At 36.2% G+C, this 11,868-nt stretch overlaps 1 protein-coding gene and 1 pseudogene across 3 annotated transcripts in view; one reads left to right on the top strand and one right to left on the bottom strand.

Moving 5' to 3' along the window:
* The window catches only part of LOC107152984 (X-linked inhibitor of apoptosis), a 41,785-nt gene that overhangs the window by 2,147 nt on the left and 27,770 nt on the right, over nucleotides 1-11,868 (top strand). The window lies entirely within an intron of this gene.
* LOC107153034 overlaps nucleotides 10,105-11,868 on the bottom strand; it is a 3,067-nt pseudogene continuing 1,303 nt past the window's right edge.

Below are 11,868 nucleotides of genomic sequence, written 5' to 3'. Positions count from 1 at the left end.
GTACTTATTGCCAAATAAGCAATAGCCCTCTTCACCCCCCACCAAAAAGAAAAAAGAAAAACGTCAATCAAAGCTTTGTAAAAACCTATTCGATTTTAATCGTCTACTACTTTGCCTTCAAATATAATTATGTCAGTAGTTCTGTTTCCACTATACCTTGATAGTTAATAACTCATAGAAATTATTTTTTCTAGTAAAACAAGTAAAACAGGAGGTTGCAATTGTATTCCTTTATTTCTTCTTTTCTTCCCCTTAATATTTGTTACAGCCAGTTCAAGAGAACACTGTTCCAGACGGCCATTTTAGAATTATAACATTTTAGAGTTGAAAAGGATCTTAGCTCAACCCTTTTGTTTTACAAAACAGAAAATAAGGCTCAGGATTTCATTACTTGCCTAAGGCTACTTTAGTTAAATTAGAACTCTGGTTGTCTGGTTCCTTGGCCACCACTCCTGTGCTATTGCTTCACATAGCCTCCAAGCACAAAAATTAAAATGTATTCAAGTCAACAGTTCTCAAAACTATACTACTTTGTGCCAGTGACTGCTCTGCCTTCAGTGTATTTAACATGAATGTGAAGCTGGTGCTCAGATTTTTTTTTGAAGTGAAAAATTTAGGTTAAGATGATTTATGTAACATAGACACAGGCACATACACATATGTATACTTATACTTGTTCAGATAATGTCTTGAAAGACACACAGGAAAAATGTTAACAGTGGTTACTTATGGAAGACACACAGGATGGGAGACTTTGCACTTCACATGTGGCCTAATGTACGTTTAAATTTCTTTAAAACAAGTTTTAAAATTCACACACATCTATATGCATTATCAACATAAGTAAGTATATGCCATTGTTATGTACGTGTATGTATGCATATATTCATATGTATTAGTATATTAATGATTTGTACTCTAAAATGCAGTATGGTTTATGTCAGCTCAGCTAACAAAGCAGGCTCAATTATGGGGTGCTCATGTTTCTTCTGTTTTGTCTTATTGTTCCTTGTTAATATAACATAGCAAAAATGATACGTATTTTTAATACATACATTAATAATATGTATCTTTACAAAATGTGCTCAATTTCAAATTTTTTTAAAATGAAGCAAACTAACATTTAGAATATCAAATTTGACACCATGAAAGAAGTCTGAATTATAGAATCTTTGTGGATAAGAATTAATTTTTAAAATGATTTAGGGCTTGTGATGTGGCTCAGTGGTAGAGCACTTGCCTAGTATATGCAAAGCCTGGGCCCCAGTACCACCAAAAGAAAAGAAAGTTAACACTGGAAAGATGCCCAGTGATTAGGAGTTTAGTTTTCTTGCTTTTTCAAATATATTAATTAAGATTCAAAGACAAAAAAGTGAATTGCCCAAAGTTAATAATAAATAATTAATAATATCTGATTATTAGTGAAACTTAGACTGGGATCTAGGTTCTAGTCTGGTGCCCCTGGTACTAAACCTGTAATTTTATTGCTTTCTAGTGCATTCAGTGATTCCAGCTAGTCTAACAAAGTAATGGGGAAGGTTAGGCCAATTTCAGTGGGCAATAATTATTGTAATTAATGTACCAGTTCATTTGTATAGTGCTTGAAATATTTTTATGAATGTAAATGTTCCCTTGACATTACATTATAAAATTAAAATACTCTATATTAAATGCCTGGACACCCCAAATGTAAAATAATGAGATTTTGCTGTTTTTGTTTAATATTTAAGTCTGGTAGCTAGGGCCTGGGGCAGGGGAAGCTATTATTTATAGAATAAAATTTACTAAGTATCTGGGGGGGGGGAAGGGGGCATTGTGCTTTTTGGTAGAATTTCCAGGATGAATATGGTAAAATAGATGTCCTTGTTATCTTGAGACTCAAGATAATCATTAGCTGTCTATTCTTAAATTTTATCTCTCTGGGGTAATCTGGTAATTGTATTATAAAATGTAATCTGTTAGCAATTTTTAAGGTCACTGTGTGAATAGACTTGAGACAGAAACAGAATTGGTAAAATAAAAATAAAGTTATATTGAATTGAACAAATATATGATATAGTGGAAAGTACCTTGGATAAAATGCAACAGGACCTATGTTTTTTTCTTGACTTTTGTTTTCAGTTAGCCATAGAATTGTGTTTCTTAGCACTTTCATGTTTCTTTTTCTTTTCCTTTCACAACGTGATATGTTTATTCTACTGAATTCAAAACATATAAAGGGTATTTGAATATTTTTAAGTTATAAAAGAGATGTGTTGTTATAGAAACTTTATGAACTTTGGAATAGGACAAGAATTAAGATCATACTGTATATAGATTGTTTTGATTCTTTTTTTCCCAATCAGCATTCTGTAGTGAACATTTCCTGTCCAGAAAACCCTTTCAAAAATAGTTTTTATCCTATATTATTCTCTGTACCACCTGTAAAATAACAGATTTAATGTACTCAATTTCAAAGATCCAAAATCTATTATTTTTTTTCGTTTATTATCTGATTTTATTTTTTTAAAATGCCTTGTATGAACCAGGCATGATGGCACATGCCTATGTCAGTCCCAGCTACTACTCAGGAGACTAAAACAGGAGGATCACTTGAACCCAGGAGTTTGAGACCACCTGGGCAACAAAGCAGGACCCTGTCTCCCCCACAAAAAGTCTCTTAACAATATCAAATCTATTTGCAGTAAATATCTTTTTTATGTTTATTTTTTTAGTTTTAGGTGGACACAATATCTTTATTTTATTTTTATGTGGTGCTAAGGATTGAACCCAGTGCCTCACGCATGGTAGACAAGTGTTCTACCTCTGAGCCACAACCCCAGCCCTACAGTAAATATCTTAAAGGGTCAAAAAATTAAGAACAAGGTGGAGGCCTGGCATGGGGGTACATGTCTGTAATTGCAGCTATTTGGGAGGCTGAAGCGGGAGGATTGCAGGTTGGAGCCAGCCTTGGCAATATAATGAGACCCTGTCTCAAAATAAAAATATAAAGGTCTAGAGATGTAGCTCAGTGGTGGGGCATCCTTGATTAAGTCCCCAGTATCATACACTCAAAAAAGGTGGAGATNGTTGCTTAAGTCCTCGCTAAGTTGCTGAGCCCGGTGTTGAATTTGTGATCCTCCTGCCTCAGCCTCCCAAGCCAGAGAAGTTTCTTGAAGGATATTTTCTAAAGTGTTGAACGTCTGGTTTGTAGGATTCTCCCTGCTTCTCTTAAAAAGTACAACAGTTGTTTGTATTAAAGATTGGGTTAATAGCCTTCTTGAGATTTTTTTTTCTATCTGCTCTGATTTTAACAATGGTTTTTAACTGAGTTTTGAATAAGCATAAGTGGTGTTATGGTTCCACTGTTTTTACTGTAAATGGTTTGTTTTGGAATCAGTGACAATGGTTTAATGATTGTTGTAAATTGTCTTAAGTTCTGAACAGTTTTCAATTAAATGGAATAGGATATAATAGTAATTAGTAATGAATTCTTGAGCCAGAAACAAGTTGGCAAAGATCGAAGGGAATCTGAACAAATTTGAATAGTTATGATTTTCTAAATTAGGTATAGACCATGTAACTAATATTCCCTTTGTTGGTTCTCAGTGTGCCCTTTCAAATGCTTGCAGAAGTATGTTTAAAGATCAAGCATATATTGTACACTGCACTATTGATTCCTTTATGTTACTGAGCTTGTGGACTAAATGCTTATTAATGCCATTCATTTATATTAATGGATCTAGTGCTTATTTATTTATTTGTGGTACTGGGGATTGAACCCAGGGGGACCCTACCACTGAGCTATATCCCCAGTCCTTTAATTTTTTTTGTTGTTGTTGAGACAGGGTCTCACAGAGTTGCCACAGCTTGTCCCGAACTTGTGGTCCTCCTGCCTCAGCCTACCGAGTGGCTGGGATTCCAGGCATGTGCCATCAAACCCAGCTTAGTGCTTAATTTTAAAGAAGGAATGTTTTTGTTTTATATACATGTATTTATTTACTTTTGTATATATGTATGTATGTGGTGCTGGGGATTTGAAGCTGGGACACTGTATCACTGAGATACATCCCCAGCCCTTTTTATGCATGTATTTATTTTTATAATACTGGGGAGTGAACCCCTGGGGTGTTCTATCACTGAGCTACATCCCTACCCCTTTTTACTTTTTGAGACAGGATCACACTAAATTGCCAAGGCTGGCTTCAACCTTACAGTCCCACCCTACCAAGTAGCTGGGAATTGAACTCAAGGTAGGTAAGGGCTCAACCACTGAGCTATACCCCCAGCCAATTTTTAATTTATATATTTGTGTGTGTATGTTTAAAATATGCAACTTAATGTTTCTGTATATATAATAAAATGATTACTGCAGAGCAAATTAACATGTCCACCATCTCGGATTATTACCTTTTTTGTGGTGAGAGTGGGAAATAGCTTTTGATTTGACTAAATGTAATTAACCTTAAAAATATTTTGTTGACCAAAGTTAAAAGCAAATATCCTTTGTATTAATAATTTGTCTTAAAGTTTTTGTTCATGTAAATGTATCATGTAAAAATGCCCTCCCTTTATTTTGGTGTTCCTGGGGATTGAACCTAGGACCTCACATGTGCTATAAACAAATGCTGTACCACTGAGCTAAACTCCAAGACCCAAAAGCTGAATTTTTAAAATGATATGTATGCCCTGTTTTTCAGGGCATATCATTTTTAAAGATCCAACTTTTATGTTATTATTTATTTCCATAGATAGATTTTCCAGATAACTGCAACAAAGTACTTTTTTTGGTGGTGGTACTGGGGAACAGTGTGTACTGTGTAAATCAAAGTGCTGTTTCCTAATAGGGAACTGTCCATGACTAATACTTTAAGATAATTAAAAAGGGGATTAACCTCCATTGGGTCAGGGAGAATGCTGCTTATTTGTAAAGTGTCTTTACCCTGGATCTTCTACAGGGAAGAAAGAAGCTGAGGACAAAACTTGTATTATTTCTGCAAGTAATGAGCAAAAAAAAAATGTCAAGATAAATTTTAAGTTATATGAGGATTTTTGATTAAAATGTACAAATTTTTTATGTTACTATGAAAAAATTTATGAATACTATATAAGTGGGTTTTTTTGTTTGTTTGTTTGTTTGTTTTTTGAGATGAGGTCTTACTGTGTTTCTCAGGCTGGCCATGAACTCCTGGGCTCAAGTGATCCTCCTGCCAAAGTCTCCCAAGTAGCTAAGACTACAAGTGCACACTAACATACCCAATTAAATACTGTAATATTTTTGAAATGTGACGCTATTATAGGTTTTTATCACTAAAAGAATTACAGTGTTTGTTTGGACTTCACATATTTCTTTATTTTGATCACATTTCCTGAAGGGTGTGATGGCGTAGTGCAGGAGGATCACAAGTTCAAAGCCAGCCTTAGCAATTTAGGCCCTAAGCAACTTAGTGAGACCTTCTCTCTATATAAAATACAAAAAGGGCTGGGGATGTGGCTTAGTGGTGGAGGGACTCTGGATTCAATCCCTGAACTGGGAAAAAAAGGGGGGGGGGGCTAACTTGATCACATTTCCTAGGAACAGTAGCATACAACTTTTAGTATCCACAGCAGTCTCAAGAGTCCAGGGAAGATGGTTGGTTGGATGTGAGATAACAGTAGCCTTATACAGGTGATTCAATATTTGTTATTTTGTCTAACATTTATTAAGCACTGTTGTGTTTCATACATTGCTATGGGCATTAGGAATACAAACGTAGTAAGATATAGTAGCCTTTGGCATAAGGGATCTTCAGTGCAACAAAGACATATACACATACATATCTATGTACATACATGCAAACATATGCACATGCAGAAATGATTAAATCTTGTTCTCACATAACTTGGGTAATCAGAAAACTATGTAGAGGATATTTAAAGGTACAAAGAGTTGTCATTCACTGGAGTTTTTTGTTGTTGTTTTTGTAGATGGACACAATATATTCATTTATTTATTTATTTGTATGTGGTGCTGAGGATAGAACCCAGTGCCTCACATGTGCGAGGCAAGCACTCTACCACTGAGCTACCGCCTTAGCCCCTCATTCACTGGAGTTTTGAGAGGAAAAATCAGCAAAAATGTCATAGATGAGTTTTTTAAACACATGTTTTCTGAGTTTTAAACAGATGCCTTTAATTACATAATGTATTTCAGTCAGCATAATAGTAATGGAATGTAAACTAGTCGGATTATGTTTCTTATATAACTCCTGTCATTTTTTTTTGTTTCTGGTACTGGAGATTGAACCCAGGGGCGCTGTTCCACTGAGCTATGTTCACAGACCTTTTTTTTTTTTTTTAAATTTTATTTTGAGACAGGGTCTTACTAAGTTGCTGAAGCTAGCCTTGAATTTGGGATTACAGGAAAGAACCACCATACCTGACTAGGCCCTGGATTTTGATCCCTACCACTGGGGGGAAAATTACTTTCTTCACTATCTGGTACATATATAAAAACTACTTTTTAATTTTTTTTCTAAGATGCTAAGATAACTGAAATTCATGATATCATAAAATATACTTTTTTTGTGTGGTACTGGGGATTGAATCCAGGGCTCCTGAATGCAAGGCAAGCATTCTACCTCTGAGCTATATACCCCTGCCCTAGATTGTTTTTTAAAGTTGCTTAAGCCAGTAGTAATTGACTCACAAATATCTTTTACCTAATTTTTTTCCACACTCAGCCTTGCATATGCAAGTGCTCTATCACTGAGCCACACCCCCATCCCTCTTAAAACATTTTATTTTTTTTAATGTTTATTTTCTAGTTGTAGTTGGACACAATATCTTTATTTTATTTATTTATTTTTATGTGGCGCTGAGGGTTGAACCCAGGGCCTCACACTTGGTAAATGAACACTCTACCACTGAGCCACAATCCCAGACCAAATCATTTTATTTTTTGAGAAAGGATCTTACTGTGTTGCCCAGACTAGTCTCAAACTTCTGGGTTCAAGTGATTCTTCTGCCTCAGCCTCCAGAGTAACTGGTACTATTAAGAGCACACTATCTTGCCCATCTTGTTATTTTCATCTTCATTTCAAATAATGCAGATTTTTTTATGAGGAAGCTTAATACTTAAATACATTTCTGAGTAGTGTTCTAATATTAAGTTTTTATGTGCATGGGAATTTGTTTCTATTGCTTAACATTAGAGGGGTTTTTAAAATTCATTTAATCAAAGCTATTTTATTTTTTACACATAAGACTATTAATATATTTTTAACATATAGCGAAAATGTCCTTTAAAATGAGGGGTCTTGTTTTTGTTTGTTTTTGAACTGGGGATAGAGCCCAGGTGTACATTACCACTGATCCATATCCCCAACCCATTTTTTTCTTTTTTACTTTTGAGACAGGGTCTTGCTAAGTTGCTGAAGCTGACCTTGAATTTGAAATCTTCTTGCCTCAGCCTCCTGAGTTGCTGAGATTACAGGTATGGGCCAGCACACCATGCTTCTTCATTGTTGTTTTTGCTTTTTTTTTTTTTTTTGAATGAGTATTTGATCCAGGGGCAGTTTACCACTGAGCTACATCTCTATACTTTTTATTTGTTTTGAGACAGGGGGATCTTGCTAAATTGGCAAGGCTAGCCTTGAACTTGTGTCAAAATATTCACACTACTGGAATACTATAGGTTAAAAGATTAATAGCACACCAGCATACATATAGACATACAAAGGAATGCTTTCCATTAAGACTGAGAATAAGGACAAAAATTAAAGGAGAGAGGCTTTTACATTACCAGAGGCAGTGAAATTTATGGCTTGTTTGTTTTGGTACTAGGAATTGAACCCAGCTACACTTTACCACTAAACTATATCTCCAACCCTTTTTATTTTATTTTGAGATAGGGTCTCACTGTGTTGCCCAGGATAACCTTAAGCTTGGGAGCCTCCTGCCTCGGCCTCTCAAGTAGCTGGGTTACAGGCACACACTACCACACCTGGCCCTTCTTTTTTTTAAAACAAATTTTACCTAATAGTTTATAAACATATAAGCTTTAGGGTAGACACCAATGTGAACAACTATCTAGGACTTCATAATTCAGGAACATAGCTTCAGGGCTTCATTAACATGGAAAGCTGTTCCTTAAAAGCAGCCAATTGTTTTGATTTCTTAGAAGCTAGAAAAAAAATGCACTTGGGCTGGGGATGTGGCTCGAGCGGTAGTGCACTCATCGGGCGTGCGCGGGGTGCTGAGTTCGATCCTCAGCGACACATAAAAATAAAGATGTTGTGTCCATCGAAAACTAAGAAAAAAATAAATAAATACAAAGAAAAAAATGCACTTAAGAGTGATTTGTTAAATGAACAAATGCCTATTCTAGGTCATTGGCTCAGAGGTTTAAAAGCTTTAGATAGGGCAAAGGGGAAAAGGGAATGGAGGGTGCATAGGTGCATAGGGGTAGGAAAGTTGGGGGAATGCGATGGTTATCATTACTCTAAGTACATGTAAGAAGACACAAAGGATGTGGCTCTACTTTGTGTACAACCAGAGATATGAAAAATTGTGCTCTATATGTGTAATATGAATTGGAATGCATTCTGTTGTCATATATAACAAATCAAAATTTTTTTTAAAAGCATGATTTGTGCTATTAGCAACAGAAGAACTACATTTGTAAATAAAAATACTGGGAATGTGAGAATCAAGGTTATCAGAGTACCAAAAGAGGTACAATCAAATTTTTTTACATTAGAATTTAAAGAATGTAGTTAAAGGAAAAATAAACTGGGCTCTGTGAAACAGGTTAAAAATGTAACTACTTCAAACAGGTTGTGTAATCCTTACTACTCTGAGGCAGAGGCAAGAGGATCACAAGTTCAAGGCCAGTCTGGGCAACATAATGAGATCCTGTCTCAGAATTTTTAAAAAAATGAAAAGGGCTGGGGATATATTTCAGTTGCGCATCCTTGGATTCAATCCTCGGTACTGGGGGTGGGGGGGAACAATGTGTAATGGCTTCAAACAGAAATAACCTACTCCTCTCACATAATTATGAAAATGTTGTACTATCATATTTTCCAAATGAAAAGCACATAATTTAATTAGCAAAGGCCCTTTTGTTTTAGACTTGTTATACTAGCTGGATGTAGTAGTACATACCTGTAATCCTAGCAACTTGGGAAGCTGAGGCAGGAAGATAGCAACTTTGAGGCCAACATGGGCAACTTTGAGGCAACCTGTTTGAAAATAAAAAATAAAAAGGGCTGGGATGCAGCTCAGTTGTAGAGTGCCCCTGGGTTATATCCCTAATACCCTTAAAAGAAGGGTTACTAAAAAAATTAAACTGCTATTTTTTAAAAGCTTTATTTAGCTATATAACTCAAATACTATAAGATACATTTACAGCATAAATGCAAAGCTGTGAATGTCGCATAGTGGTAGAACATGTGCTTAGCATGCTTGAAGCCCTGGGTTCAATCCTCAGCACCAACAATATAAATACATAAATAATAAAAATATTTAAAGCATACATACAGTTCAGTGCCTTTTTTAGCATATTCAGAGTTGTGCAACCATCACCACTATCTAACTTTAGGACATTTTTATTACTACAGAAAGAAACCCTGTAACCATTGCAGTTGTTCCCCAGTCATTCCCTTCCCCAGCCCTAGGCAACTTCTAGTCCTCTTTCTATTTTATTTATTTTAATAATATTAAAACCATGTGTGATGGTGCATTCCTGTAATACCAGAGGCTGAGGCAGGAGGATCACAAGTTCAAAGCAAGCTTCAGTAATTTATTGAGGCCCTAAGTAACTTAGTGAGACCTTGACTCAAAATAAAAATATTTTTAAAAAAGAGCTGGTAATGTGGCTCAGTGGTTAAGTGCCCCTGGGTCCAATCCCTGGTACAAAAATATATTTTTTTAAGGTTGCAATATTGTTGTTCTCATGCCTATTCTAGGTCATTGGCTTAGAGGTTTAAAAGCTCTTACACTAGCGTAATTTATAAGTCCTGTGGATTCTTACTTAGGAAACTTTGAAAAGATGGTTTCATGTTATGATTGTTCGTCTTCTGGGAGTTTGTGATTTGGAGCATGTGTTTCAAATTTTATGTTTGTACCACTTGCTAAGCTCACTTAATTAGAAGGAATAAAACCATTCTTTCCAGACTCAAAACAATTTGTTCTATTTGTGTTAAAGATTCCAGGCTGCTTTCAGTTGGAACAGCTTTAGCAGTGACATACCATTATCTTCAATAATAATGTCATCTTCATCACTGTCTTCATCCTTTGGCTCAAAGTTGGGCTCAATTTGCTATGGATGGCCAAAAGGGCTATTATCAGTAGTAGATTAGCAACAGCCGCCAGAAGGCTAACTGTTCTCAGCAATGTTATTCTGGTTTACTGGTCTCATTGTTAGGATGAGGTTGCTGTTGGTTGCAATCATCGTGGCTGTTCCTTGATTGAGATGTTTCCCTTAAGATTTTATACCATTAACTTCTAAAATGTCATCATTAACAGTTAATCGCTCTGTTCAATGAGCCAGACCTCTTGTAACAATCTAAGATAAAGATCCCTGAGACTTTCTTTAAGCCATGTGGTGTCTCCTTTAGGCTGAAACCATCCCAGATGAGGAGTTCTAGGGAATATTTAGCATTGTGTTTGTAAAGATGAACCCTGCCATAAGTTTCTGGGAGAACAGCCACATCTTCAATGGTGCATGCCTGTATTTCTAGCAACTTGGGGGCTCTGAGATAGGAGGATTGCAAGTTTGAGGCCAGCCTCAGAGAGGCTTTAAGCAACTCAGTGAGACCATGTCTCAAAATGATAAAAAATAAAAAGGTCTGGGGATGTAACTCAGTGGTAAAGCACCCCTGGATTCAATCCCCAGTACCAAAAAAGAATATCCACATTTCTAATAGAAGGTCTAAAGTCTTGGGGCATACCATTGATTATATATGGCCTTTTTCTGTGGTTAACAAATCAAAATGCAGTTAAAGCATTTATCTTCTCTGTTAATATGCCAGTATCAAAGGCACTGTTGCCTGCTTTTTCCTTCTTTTTAAAAAAATCTTTAACAGTGGGTTGGCTATTGAAACAACTTTGTGATAGTTATCATAGGGTTTCCTACTCCTGCCCAATATTCCAGATTGAATTCATACCCTTGCCATTCTAGGCAGGCATTCTACCATTGAGCCACAGTCACAGCCTTTCATTATTTATAGGTGTTTTTTTTAAACACAATACCTTTATTTATTTATTTATTTTTATGTGGTGTTGAGGATTGAACCCAGGGCCTCACGTGCTAGGTGAGCACTCTACTGCTGAGCCACAACCCCAGCCCTATAGGGTTTTTTTTTTTTTTAAGTCTTTCTGGATGTCTCCATAGTCTACTAAAATTTCAACATTAAGCTGGGTGCAATGGCGTACTCTCCTGTAATCCCAGTATCTTGTGAGGCTGAGGCAGGAGGATAGCAAGTTCAGCCTCAGCAACTTAGTGAGGCCCTAAGCAACTTAGCAAGACCCTATCTCAAAATAAAAAAGGGCTGTGATGTAGCTGAGTGGTAAAGTGCCCCTGGAATCAATCCCTGGTACCCAAAATAAAAAAGAAAACAAAAATTAAAATGTCAACATTATATAACTTATGAACATATTACAGTAATTCATAAAACTTAAAACTTCCAAATTTTGCTTTTTCTAGTGAAAGCCAACAAAATTCAGCACCAAACCTGCTCTTCATCTCTAGGAAGCCAGGTGCCGCTGACCACAGTGGCAACAGTTCATGCTAAGTGCTGGGCTGCCTCTTGGGGGTATGAGCCAGTGAGCTAGTTTGCATATGTGTTGTGGCCTAGGCACCTACAACCCATGAGATTGAGCACCAGCAGAGGCAACTTGGGGGCT

Source organism: Marmota marmota, unplaced genomic scaffold (genome assembly GCF_001458135.2).
Source record: "Marmota marmota marmota unplaced genomic scaffold, marMar, whole genome shotgun sequence".
Taxonomy (NCBI): Eukaryota; Metazoa; Chordata; class Mammalia; order Rodentia; family Sciuridae; genus Marmota; species Marmota marmota.
Note: the sequence above shows the minus strand (reverse complement) of the source record. Positions and strands in the feature narration are given on the sequence as shown.